The following is a 14,483-nucleotide window of genomic DNA, read 5'->3' on the forward strand; positions in this document are numbered from 1 at the left end:
TCAGTATCAAAGCCAACCTTGAAATATAAATTTGTGCATATGGGTATTGATAATCTCATAAGCATCACGATTAACATCTTTGCCGTGGTTTTATTTTTTTTAACTTTCATTTTGTATTTTTCGTAGTTCTTATTTCTTTTTTTAGCTTTTATTTAGTGTTTCTCTTGGTTTTTATGTTACTTTTTTAAAAGATTATGGTAGTCTCCCTCAATACCTGTTGTCTTTAGTTTAAGGTTTAAAAAATGGATATTATCTATACAAAATGATCTTCATCTCTCTCCAGGGATTTTATTTAAGGATTAGAAAAATGAAGAAATTTAAAAGTGCACAGGTCGGCAATTCAATTTTAACAGTCAAAGATTGAAGACAAAATTGGAGCTCAGACCTCAACAAACGGAAGTTACAGCGGACCTTCATGGGGAGCCTTCAACATGATCTTACCTCAATCAATTTTCTTAACTATTATATTAGGTTCAGAAAAATTTAATTTTTGGCATTTACCATTGACATCTTTTGCTTTTTACTTTTAGTTCCTGAAACACTGTGATCGTCCGTCCCGATACCGGAATGGGATGATGGTATCAGGATAGATGCTGTATCGGATACCGGAAAGGGAATTTTCAATATCCTTTTTTTTTCGATATCTGGATATTGGATACCGATATCGGATATCGGTTGCTATAGTGACGATATCCAATATCGATATTCGTCTCGATGTCGTAATCCGCCTCCGTCTCAGGTATAGGATGACGACATCAGTTTTCAATGTTGGATATCAAATTTATCTAACATCTAAAACATAATTTCACATATTTTTGATTTGAAAGAGTTTGGCGCCTTTGCAGACCACAGACGGTGTGGCTGTAGGTGGGTGGTGGATGGTAGCATTGACAGACAGCGACGAAGGCGGCATCGACAAATGGCGGACGGTGGTAAGTTCTTCTTCCTGTTCTTCCCCTCTCCCACTTCCCATATTCCTCATTATTCACCGTTCAAACACTTCCCTTTCTTCCCCTTCTTTGCCCTAGAAATCACTTCTTCTTCTTCTTCCACTATTTCTCATCTTCTTCTTCTTCCGTCAATTCTCATCTTCTTCTTGTTCATTAAAATGTTGAAATTTCCAGTCTGATTGCGTGTATTTCAAGAATTTGATTTCAAATTAAAGTATATGTAGCTAAATTTTTTTTTTCTTCAATGCAGTTAGCCTTTGCGAGTTTGCATTCTAGTATTTTAATTTTAAATTATTTTTTAGTTTGATTCTTTTCACACATTGCATATATTTTTGTGTTTTTTTTAATGATCTTCAATGCAATTGGGAATTATTATATTTTCATTTTCTTCTTATTTTTTCTTCTTCTCTTCCCTTCTAAATTTTTCATCTTCTCTTGTCTTCTTCATTTTTCATCTTCTGTTGTCTTTTCAATTTTTCATCATCTCTTGTCTTCTCAATTTTTCTTCTTATCTTCCCTTCTTAATTTTTCCCTTCTCTATTATCGTCTTCCTGCTCTTCAATTCTCCTTAAGTGCATCTTCTTTCCCTATTGTACTCTTCTGTCCTCTTCTCAACGCCTCTCTGTTTTCTGAATTCTCTTCCCTTTTTCTCCTCCTTTCTTCTCATGTTTTCATAACTTTTCTTCTTGCAAGTTTTTCCAAAAATTTGCTTTGCTGCTGCTGTTTGTTTTTTAAATCTACATTCTTCCCCTCTTTCTTTTTTTCAATTCTCTTCTTCTTTCCTCATCCTCTGTGCTCTTCTATTCTCTGCTCTTCTATTCCCTTCTCATGATTTCAAAACTTTTCTTCTTGTATGTTTTTCCAAAAAATTGCTCTACTGCTTCTGTTTTTTTACTTCTACCTTCTTCCCCTCTTTCTTTTTTTCAATTCTCTTTTTCTTTCCTCATCCTCTGTGATCTTCTATGCTTTTCATGATTTCAAAACTTTTGTTCTTGTATGTTTTTCCAAAATTTTTCTCTACTGCTTCTGTTTTTTTTTACTTCTACCTTCTTTCCCTCTTTCTTTTTTTCAATTCTCTTGTTCTTTCCTCATCCTCTCTGCTCTTCTATTCTCTGCTCTTCTATTCTCTTCTCATGATCTCAAAACTTTTCTTCTTGTATGTTTTTCCAAAAAATTGCTTTGCTGCTTCTGTTTTTTTTTACTTCTACATTCTTCTCCTCCTTTTTTTCAATTATCTTGTTCTTACCTCTCGCTATCTGCTCTTCAATTCTCTTAAAGTGCATCTTCTTCCCCACTTTTATTCTTCTTCCCTCTCCTCCACGCCTCTCTCTTTTCTCAAATCTCTTCCCTTCTTCTGCTTCTTTGTTCTCTTGTTTTCTTAAAGTTTCATCTTCTAATTTTTTACGAAAAATTTCTCTGCTGCAGCTGTTTGTTTTTTACTTGTACCTTCTTCTTCTTCTTTTTTGCAATTTTCTTTTTCTTACCTCTTCGTCTCTGCTCTTCAATTCTCTTTAAGTGCACCTTCTTCCCCTCTTCTACTTTCCTGCCCTCTCCTCCATGCGTCTCTCTTTTCTCAAATCTCTTCCCTTCTGCTCGTTCTTTGTTCTCATGGTTTCTTAAATTTTCTTCATCTTAGTTTTTTTAAAAAAATTCTCTGCTGCTGCTGTTTTTTTTTACCTCTACCTTCTTCTCCTTTTTTTCAATTCTCTTCTTCTTTCCTCTTCCTCTCTGCTCTTCAATTCTCTTTAAGTGCATCTTCTTGCCCTCTTCTAGTCTTCTGCCCTCTCCTCCACGCCTCTCTATTTTCTTAAATCTCGTCCCTTTTTCTCCTTCTTTGTTCTCATGGTTTCTTAAATTTTCTTCTTTTTTAGTTTTTTTTTAAAATTTCTCTTCTGCTGCTGTTTTTTTTTTAATTCTACCCTCTTCCCCTCTTCGTTTTTTTCAATTCTCTTCTTCTTGCCTAATTTTCTCTGCCCTTCTATTCTCTTCTCATGATTTCAAAATTTTTCTGCTTGTACATTTTTCCAAAAAATTGCTCTACTGCTTCTGTTTCTATTACTTCTACCTTCTTTCCCTCTTTCTTTTTTTCAATTCTCTTCTTCTTTCCTCATCCTTCCTGATATTCAATTCCCTACTCTTCTACTCTCTTATTATTATTTCAAAAAAAAAATTCTTGTAAGTTTTTCAAAAATTTGCTCTGCTACTGTTGTTTTTTTCTTTCTACCTTCTTCTCCTCCTTCTTTCAATTTTCTTGTTCTTACCTCTGGCTATCTGTTCTATAATTCTCTTTTAGTGCCTCTTCTTCCCCTCTTCTACTCTTTTTCCCTCTCCTCCACGCCTCTCTCTTTTCTCAAATCTCTTCCCTTCTCTTTCTTTGTTCTCATGTTTTCTTGAATTTTCTTCATAGTTTTTTTAAAAATTTGCTCTACTACTGCTGTTTTTTTTTTACTTCTACCTTGTTCTTCTCCTTTTCTTCAATTTTCTTTTTATTTCCTGTTTCTCTCTCATCTTGAATTCTCTTTAAGTGCATCTTCATTTCCTCTTCTAGTCTTCTGTCCTCTCCTCCACTCCTCTCTCATTTCTTAAATCTCTTCCCTTCTTGTTCTTCTCTCTGCTCATGTTTTCTTAATTTTTATTTTTGTAAGGTTTTCCTAAAATTTGCTCTACTACTACTGTTCTTTCTGTACTTTTACATTATTTTCCTCCTTTTTGAATTCTCTTCTTCTTACCTATTGCTCTTTGCTGTTTAGTTCTCTTTAAGTGCATCTTCTTTGCCTCTTTTACTCTTTTGCCCTCTCCTCCATGCCTCTCTCTTTTCTCAAATCCCTTCCCTTCTTCTTCTTCTTCTTCTTCTTCTTCTTCTTCTCTCTTCTCATTTTTTCTGAAATTTTATTCTTCTATGTTTTGCATAAAATTTGCTCTCTTGCTGCTGTTTTTTTAATTCGACCTTCTTCTAATCCTTATAATTTTTAATTCTCTTCTTCTTTGCTCTTGTACTCCGCTATTGAATTCTCTTTAAGCGCATCTTCTTCCTTTTCTCTACTCTTCTGCCTTCTCCTCCAGGCCTATTGTTTTCTCAAATCACTTACCCTCTTCTTCATCTTCTTCTTTATTTTTGAAAACATTTGCTCTACTGCTGCTGTTTTTTTTTATTTCTACCTTATTCTCCTCCTTTTTGATAATTCTCTTTTTCATTCCTCTTCCTCTCTGCTCTTCAATTCTCTTTAAGTTTATCTTCTTCCCCTCTTCTACTCTTTCGCCCTCTCCTCCATGCCTCTCTCTTTTCTCAAATCTCTTCCTTTCTTCTCCTTTTTTCTCATGTTTTCTATACTTTTCTTCTTCTAACTTTTTCTAAAAAAATTGATTTGCTGCTGCTGGTTTTTTTTATTCTAGCTTCTTCTTCTCCTTATTTTTTTTCAAAGAATTTTGGCCGGAAGGGGAAGTCGACGAAGATGTCGAAGGACAAGTGGGAGTTGTTAAAAGATTATGCCGCATCCTTGGGCGGTTCGCTGTATCAACCGATCATGTTTGCAAGATAGTGACGACGACCATATGTGATGTATTACTTCTCATAGACGGCCTCATGCGCCACATGGAGGAGATGGTCCAAAAAATAAGGAGTGCACTTGCTTCACTTGTGTACGGTCGTTGCATGAAGGAGATCATTCTAAAATGGCGCACGCATGTAAGGCGATGCAATGCAAGCAAGCGTAGTATGCTGAAATCTTGTGGGAAAATGATGCAATCACTGGCCCCGCATTGATGTACCCATTCCGCTAAGGTTAAAGCTCCATGAGGGCGTCAGAGAGGCAACCATTGCATATGTACGGTCTTTGTTACCATGTGACTCTGAAAATGAGCGCTATGCAGCGAGTGGGCACTTTGAAACTGAGCACCCAAAAGGTAGAAAGTTGGACTTTTGGCTACAAAGCACTATGCAAAAAGTCCAACCTGCACATGTGTCAATGAGGTCGACATTGGACGAGTTCAACCAATAGCTAGCAGAGGTCGTGCCTAATGAGGGAGTGTTCACCCCACTATCTTGGTGGGCCAGTACAGGGGCAAAAGGCTTCCCCTTACTTGCCTCCATTAAAAGGGAACTATTGTTCGTATGTGCAACAAGTGCTCCTCCTAAGCGCGTGTTCTCGGCGTGGAATGCTATCTACACGTACAAGAGAGCACTTTTGTCATCGACAAGCATCAAAATAATCATCATTGTGAAATGTTTTTTGTGTGCGGACATAAAATACTGGTACACTAGTGTGGAGCTGGACTTGGATGGCCAGGATGAGGTAGTCGCATCTGCTCGAGGTACACATCACTTACATTGACTACCTTATAATGCATATTTTACATAATTATCTAATATAAATATTGGGTATTTAAATCACGTTTAAAATCAAGAAAGTATGGGCATTTTCTGTTAAACATTTTCAACATTTCCCTATAAAATTCTAGATTTTTCCAACTTTAAAATTTTACAATTACCAAATGTAGATACTGCAAAATTAATACTATACATGTTCAAAATTTTCACTCAATTGACTCATATAAATATTAGGTATTTAAATCATGTTAAAGATAAAAATAGTGTGGGCATCTTCTATTAAACATTTTCAACATTTTCCTATAAATTATAGATTTTTCCACCATTAAAATTTTAATTACCCAATGTAGATACTGCAAAATTACCTTAAAAAATTTAAATTTGCACTTAATTGACTTATATAAATTTGGGTATTTAAATAATGTTAAAGATCAAGATAGTGTGGGCATCTTCTGTTAAAAATTTTCAACATTTCCCTATAAAATTCTAGATTTCTCTACCATTAAAAATTTACAATTACCCAATGTAGATAGTGAAAAATTACCTTAAAAAAATTTAAATTTGCACTTAATTGACTTATATAAATATTGTGTATTTAAATAATGTTAAAGATCAAGATAGTGTGGGCATCTTCTGTTAAAATTTTTCAACATTTCCCTATAAAATTCTAGATTTTTCCAACCTTAAAAATTTACAATTACCCAATGTAGATACTGCAATATAAAAATATACATATTAAAAATTTGCACTTAATTGACTAAGATAAATATTGGGTATTTAAATAATGTTAAAGATCAAGATAGTGTGGGCATCTTCTGTTAAACATTTTCAACATCTCCCTATAAAATTCTAGATTTTTCCATCATTAAAAGTTTACAATTACCCAATGTAGATACTGCAAAATAAAAATATACATATTAAAAATTTGCACTTAATTGACTAATATAAATATTGGGTATTGAAATAATGTTAATAAACACGATAGTGTGGGCATCTTCTGTTAAACATTTTCAACATCTCCCTATAAAATTCTAGATTTTTCCATTATTAAAAATTTACAATTACCCAATGTAGATACTGCAAAATAAAAATATACATATTAAAAATTTGCACTTAATTGACTAATATAAATATTAGGTATTTAAATCATGTTAAAGATCAAGATAGTGTGGGCATCTACTGTTGAAAAATTTTAACATTTTCCTATAAAATTCAATATTTTTCCATTATTAAAAATTTACAATTACCCAATGTAGATACCACAAATTTACTAATACAAAAATTTAAAAGTTGCACTTAATTGACTAATATAAATGTTGGCTATATTATGTGTATGTATTTAATTCATGTTTAAGATCAACATAGTGTGAGCATTAATTGCAGAATTTTCAAGATTTCTCTAAAATTTTCTAGATTTTTTTAACATAGTAAATATTTAATTGCAGAAGTTTCAACAAAGTTTGGGCATTAATTCTAGACTTTTCAACATTTCCCAATAGTTTATTCATTTTATCAGGGATTTAGTGGTGGATAAGTAGACATCTTCCACATACATGATATAAATTTAATAAAAATAAGCTTTTAGTTGACTTTCTAATTTCAAGGAAAATATTTGAAATATTCCTTAGTCCCCATAAAAAAATTAGGTTACCTGTTGCATAATTATGAATCCAAATAAATTATTTATATGGGCTTAATGAATAAAGTTTTATTTTCGTATAGTTTGCCTATTTTGGGAATATAAAGTTGGAGGGGCATTTCTCTAATAATGTCACATGCAACATCCATTTGCGAGAACAACATAATACAGGGGTTTATATGATAAATGGCTGGACCAGGTTTAAACCTTAAAAAAATCTTAGAAATCTTCCATAGGGGATTTTTGAAAAATATTCGAAATCCGAATTTTGGATATCGGTTATCGATATTCGGATATCGATAACCGATATCCGGTCTCGTTTGTGGATCATCGATATCCATCACCGATATCCGTCCACACCTCAAAGACGGATACCGACTGATATCTGATATCCGATATCAGACACCGTCCCGGTTTTATTGCCAATATCGGATATCGGTTGTCTGATATTGGATATTGGACGGATATTGGTTGGACAAACACTATTAACAACTAAAAAGCTATCATATGCATAGTCGTGATGACCTTCTACATATCTCTCTCTTGCAAGTTTTTTATTGACAGGGCTGTAACATCAAAAAACCCAATTGAATGGAGCTAGGATGCACAAGAACAGGTACTAACTCATTCCGAGCCACGTGCCCCATGGAACCATTGTTTGCAATTTATTTTATCTTTCTCCTTATTTGCTTGCATTAGGGACAATGCATGTTTCAAGTGGGGGGAGGAAAAGTTGGTTGCCAAAATTTTTATTCCTGGCATCCTTTCAAGTTGGGGGGTATCATATATTTCTATAACTTTAATCATGCCCATCATGGAGATTCACTCATCTTATGTCCTAGCAACATAAGTATACAAGTTAGGCTCATGTAGCGGATCAAATACATCTCTTAATGGTATGAGACATGGTCTTGACGCATGTATTGTTCTTCCAACTGGTTAGGATATCTGATAGGATGAGGAACAGACATGAAAATCAAAGGGTTGAAGTACTATTGTGTTAGGGGAATGCTGAGTGAGCCGCCCATCATCCACACTTCAATGAGTGAATTGTGTCTAGAGTTTTTCATCTACAATAAGTGAATCCCTCTTGGAGTAAAATGGTCAGATTTTTAATTCTAAAACACAGAATCACCTTTCCTTGAGCCACCTTGAAACACATTTTGAAAACTATGTTTTAGCTGTGCTCATATTTTGATAAATAGGTATCTTTATTCCTTTTTCTTACGTCCTCGCTTATGATAGATATTTCTATTTTTCCCGTTTTATTGATTTTTGTATTGTTTCTGAATGTCCTGAGAAGAGCTTTCTTGAGCATTATTCTATTCAGAAAACAAAATGTATGTATATATTAATCATCTTATTTTTAAGGTATGTTTGATCTTGTTCTTGTTGACATAATGTTGTGTTTGGTTGAGTTTTGTATTCTAGGTTTGCTATCCAAAGCAACTTTTTTGCACCATGGAAATATGGTGCATGTATGTTCCCCTTATTTTTGTAATTATCTTAATTCTTTCATCATGTTCCCCTTGACTGGATGTCTATTTATTCGTGTTATAGCAATAACTTCAAGTTTGATATCATATCCCAATAAAGTTTTAGCAAAATTACTTTTTTCATGTTTTATGATGTGTATTTAAGTCGGCTTATGTGTTTTTCTTATTTTCTGAGGTTTTCCAGTAAAGATAATGTGAAGCAAAGGACCAAGAAAGAAATATTTGATGTTCCTCCTACAATGGGTTTAAGGACCTACATCTTTTAATATTGATTCAGTTTGTTCATTAAACTTCACTTTTGACTTATAATAATTGTTTATACCTTTTTCCTGTTTGTTAATTTGTTTTTTGTGTTTTTGACTTAGCTAATGATGATTGGTTTAAACATTATACCATCTTATCTATATGTTCACAAAATTTGGTGTTTTACAACCATTTATATTCATTTTTTTGTCCAATCAACTTTCTTCCACACAAATTATTTTGCATCCTATTTTCTCTATATTGTTGCTAATTATTTGACATATTTCTATGTCTCCATGGTGAGTATTTTTAAAATATTTATGAGTTTTGGTGTAATTTGTTTGATTATTTTGTTTTTGTTTTATATCTTCATATATGATGGATGCAATTATAATTTATGTCATATACTTATTTTATAACAGTTTTTATACATTTGGATTTATTATGTTGCGACGCAAATAATTATTATCTGATACTCTATTATTTTATGTCTAGAATTATAGAAGATCTTTATGTTGTAGCCTACCACTCAAGAAAAGTAAGGATTTTCCTTCCAGATTTGGAGGAAGAATGGAAGAAATGGAGACATTCCTTGCATATGTGTGGCGGAGCTGATCTAGCATTCTTTGAAAAGTCTGTGGATCAGTTAGCACTTGGTTGTCTTAATTCTGTTCTCTTTCATTTTTTTTTTTACTACTTTGGTGATTATGGAATTCTTCAGACATTGTATCTTGGTTATGAATTTCACTTTGACCAACGAATACTTCTTTTTTTCCTTACACTGGTGTTCTGTTTATTGGATCTGAAGCAGATCCCATCATTGGTATTACACCCCTTAATGAAAAGGGAACAAGTTACAAAAGGAGATCAATTTTCTTGGGATTTCAAAAATGGACTAACAGTGTCATGGAGCATCCCATGGAAAAAAAGGCAACAATTATTCTCTAGCTGAATCAGATAAATAAGTCTATCGCTATGCAAGGTTCTCACCAATACGAATACCCTACTGAATAATGGCCCACGGTTCCAAGGTTATCTGTTGATCAGTTGAAAAATAATGAAGGATGGATTAAGCGGTGAGGAAATGGAGGCCTTTAAAGATTGAGCCAACATAGACGACTTGTTTGTGCTGCTCATTGATTTCTCCATTGGATCCACATCCTATTCCTTACTACATCTTTATCCACCTAGTTGACGCCAGAACGGCTGTCCAACCACGGCCTTTGTTCTGCATCATGTACATAATCTCCAGGTTAACTTGTACTTTGCTTGATATCGTTTATCCCTTGGTTTTCGAGCAACAAAGATTTTTACCACCGAGGAGGGTGCATTGATCACCAATTTCACAAATTCCTTGATTCAAAACCTATCAACATGAATCCCTATAGGTATTCTCGTTGGCAAGAAAATGAACTAGAAAAAGTAGTCAAGGAAATGTTATACTGTAAATACATCAAGCGTTCAATTAGCCCTTATGTGAGCCCTGATTTGTTGATCAAAACTAAGGACGGGGGGGTCGATGATTTGTTTGGATTATAGTTGAAACAAATTTAAAGTGCCACATAAATTATCTATACCAGTCAATGATGAGAAAATTGAAGAATATTGTGGGTCAATCCAGCTGTCGATAATCCAGAAAGACATCATTTTGTTCTGAGAGAAGTTATGCTAGTTGGGGCATGTAATATCTTCTAGGCATATCTATTGATTTGGATAAAATTAAAGCTATCATCCAATGGCCCACACTCTATTCGCCTAACCATAAGAGGGGATTTTTGGTCCTAAAGAATTGTTAAAAACATTTTGTGAGCGAATGTGATGAGATTGCCCAACATTTGACATCTCTGTTTAGAGAAATCTCTTCCATTAGGATGGAAAAGTCGCACAAGCTTTCAAAAGTTTAAGTAGCTCTATCTATTACACCAAGTTATGAGTCTTTCGGATTTTCTTAACCATTCTTTACTCGGACTGATGTTTCGAGTTTTAGTATACGATTTGTGCTGCAATATGAGTCATACCCTATTGCACATTTTGGTACAATATTATCCAACCAATCTAAGAACAAATCAACTTAATAGCAATAGATGATGGTTGTGGTGTGGAAAATACACTACAAGAAATCCGTCTTACTAGTTCAGCATTTTACTATATTTACCGATCATTACATTCTTAGTGATTTTCAAAAAATCCCACCCCAATATCACAACAGATCATAAATAAAGGAGGGCACATGATGCAGGACGTCATCAGGGACTTCGTCCGGTCGGCACTATTGCCGCCGAACGAGCGCTGCGGCTGGCGACCTCGGGGCATCGGTCACGAAGGCGGTGGAACGAGCGGGGCTGATCCGGCAGCCTTAGGGAGCGGCGGTGATCTCCGGATGGCGGCGGCGGAGACCCGACAGGCGTCGATCGGGACCCCGGCGGCGGTGATGGCCTCAGGGAGTCCCGACGGCGGTTCTGGATGGCACAGGGCAGCAACCAGGAGTGGGAGGGCCGGCGGAGGGGATCCGACGGCCCGTTGTTATATGTGACACGATTTAAATAAAAAATAGAATTTGTTGAATACACGTTGGTTTTACCCACGTCCTCCTATAGTCATCTGGTTTTGCACGTTTTCAATGTGTGCAAGGCCATAGGATACAATGAAAATATTTTTATGGTCCCTAATAAACTTTCTTATGACTAGGAATTTTGAGGCAACCTGAGAAGATGCAAAATATCTGAAAAACAGTAACCTTCCACCCAGATTGCAGACAATTTGGTTGTCTAATTAGTACGAGGATGTTCTTATCACAGTTGAGGGAGCAGGGGAAACAACAAAGATACTCTGAGTACATGTTTGGAGATACTGATCTGGCAATCTTCAAGAACAATGGCAATATGCCAAAATTTTGTTATTTCCATTCCGTGCTCTACCTTTTTTCGTTAAATTCATCTGATGATTTTGGGGAGTTCTTCAAACTTTGTATCTTGGTTGTGCATTTGGACTTAGAGTAAGGAATAATTCATTTGGTTTCCTTTCCCTGTAATCTTCTTGATCAGATCCAAAGGAGATCTGTATCCTAGACACCCTCATACAGTGTCACAAGCACCCTAAAACCCCAAGTATGCATTTGAAAAGTTTATTTTTTTGCTCAAGTAAACAAGAACTATTCACCAATTAGCAACAATAAATATAAATTTCATCTTGATTTATGGCTAACTCTGAGCAGTCTGATGGGAGGCAGATTGCAGAATAAATTGTCTAGTGTCTTCATAATTTTAATTTGCCTACAATCAAACAAATTTGATAAAAAAATTTTTTTACTCAATTGTATAATGGGAGTGAGGTCGTCTCCACATGGACTGCCCTTTAGATATGTATTAAATAATTTAGTTTTTAGTTAATAATCATTGATAATATTAATCAGGATATAAAGTATAAGAAGAACTGAGTAATTTGTAAGTAGAGGGAATATTAGATTAATGAGAGAACTATATAGGGGCGAAAATCAGATATTGGATGTATATATTTTATAGAATCCATGAGTAATAAAAAAGTAGGATATTAGGTATTATAGTGAAGAATTATAATACCATAGGTAATGAGAAGTATAAACGATATATATATATATATATATATATATATATATATATATATATATATTAGTAATATACTACTGATTGAGATAAGAGGATATTAATTTAATTAATACAAAGTTATAGTCTAGATATAAGAGAGGGACAATAATAATGATTATTAAGATTTAAGAGGTTGGTAATGAGTAATGATATTCATAATAAGATGTAAGGGCTACTTAATAAAATAAATTATTCTTGTAAGGAGAGGAAGTAAAATGAAGTAGAAATTTTATAGATAGGAAAAAATTGTCAAACTAGATGTAAATAAGTAAACTAGAAAAATGTTTATATAATCTAAGAAGAAAGCTGGGGAGAGAATAAGTAATATAACTATGTAAGGTGTTAGATGGGTACAGAGAGAAAAAATAATACATTTTATATATTTTTATAATTATTTAATTAATTATTATATAGTTAATAAATGTATTTTATATGTTTTTAGTTTTATATGCACTTTCATGATCAATTTAAAGAGTTACAGCGGTGATGTAGTTGAACACCTTGAAGGTGTTTGGCCAAATACACCTAAGAGGCTCAGGACAAGAGATATCTATTTATACATTTTTTAGAATTTATATATATATAATTTCTTATGGTTTTTATTGTCAAAAATAAGGGGCTAAGGGGTAGTTCTGTCAAGAGCCCTTTATGTATTTAACAGAATGCCCAAATAGATGTCAAAATCTGATATGTATATATTTTATACAATTTTTATATGCTTTTATATGTGAATATCACAAAACTAGAGGAAATTACATCAAACACCTCTCATTCGTCTTAGAGGTCGAGGTAGGCAGAAGTATAAAAGAACATATCTATGCTTATAGTTTTATTACATTTACTCAAAGGAAGTTATATAAATCGATAAGAATTCTTCGAACACAAGGTGTTTGATGGAATGCTGAAACGAAGTCGCCGTACCTAACTCTACTCAAATCAATGGCTAAACAAACTTGATTTAAATATAGACTGTCCTTAAACTCAATTACAACACGATCTAACAAAAAATTCACCAGATCCGCCCTAATTTGAAGAACGAGAGTGGTTGCGGCGATCGCTGTTACCTAAGTTCAGCTTATGAGTTTCCTCGCTCTTCTTATCTGTTATGGCGCAGATCTGAGCCTCCCAGCTCCTCTTAAAACCTCCCTGAGTTTTTATGCAGCTATTGGCGCAGTTTTAATGCAATAGTCTACTTTCAAATGTGGAAGGAACCTCCGCCAGCTGTATTCGTTCAAAATAAGCCTCAAAATCACTCTTTAAAGACTCGAGAGAGGTTCTCTTTACCTATCAGATGGACAGGCCTTATCCAACGGCCCTCCCCATGCCATTGGATGGGCATGTGGTCCTCTCATCGGCGGTCTCTACCGGGTTAATGGATGTGATTACATCACAGTCGCAGACCCATTCTAAATGGTGTTTCTTTTGTATTTCTCATCACCCACTCCACGTCAGCCACCCCATCAACTGCCAATGCCCTTATTCACTCTTTGTGGAATTCACCATCATCACCAGCCAATCCAAAGCCTACAACCTCAATAAACAAAAATAAATTATCGTCTATGAAGTCTCGTCATCCCTTTTTACTGAAGAAGATTGGGTGGTGAAGATTATATCCCCTTTCTTAAGTTGGCTTGCTATAATACAGGCTTTGGGCCGAATTGGTCTAAAGCCCGGTTGCAAAGCCACTTAATGTTTTGAATTGTCTCGGCTCATGGGGCTGCGATCTTTCTCATTTCTCCTTGGCACAGCCGAATGCGAAGCTTAAAGAACCCATGGGATATAATCTTATATCAAAATATTTAAGAAAGTATTAGCCTATAAAAAAATTGTAGAGAATTATATATCGAATTAATTACTTCTCTCTTTGTATAAGCTCTCAGGGCCTCTACAAGTCTGTGTGTCGGGCCACCCTGTAGGGCCTATCGCTGCATTCAATGGGCTAGTGGTTGGCATCCTATACTGGGAGTGCTCATTGACTGCTAGGCGGCATGAGTGTTGTGTGCTTGCTAGCTGGTGGCTGGCTTGACTGCTGCCAGCGCTCTAGCTGCCAAGCCACATGCAAACTCTTTTTTTTATATTTTCTAGTGTGAGTAATGTTTTTAGCATCTTTCCACACATGGAATATCATTATTTTGATTATGTTCATTTATGTTATTATCTTTTTGTAAGTTGGTGTCTTATGTTAAATATCATTACAGCTTGTTT

General features: G+C 34.6%; 1 long non-coding RNA gene across 1 annotated transcript; it reads left to right on the plus strand.

Moving 5' to 3' along the window:
• Positions 1-817: 817 nt before the first annotated feature.
• On the plus strand, positions 818-4,806 carry LOC144713150 (uncharacterized). The gene is made up of 2 exons (XR_013583967.1): positions 818-932; positions 4,373-4,806. It is a non-coding gene; the product is annotated as an uncharacterized LOC144713150 (long non-coding RNA).
• Positions 4,807-14,483: the final 9,677 nt, after the last annotated feature.

Source organism: Wolffia australiana, chromosome 15, assembly GCF_029677425.1.
Source record: "Wolffia australiana isolate 7733 chromosome 15, ASM2967742v1".
Classification (NCBI taxonomy): Eukaryota; Viridiplantae; Streptophyta; class Magnoliopsida; order Alismatales; family Araceae; genus Wolffia; species Wolffia australiana.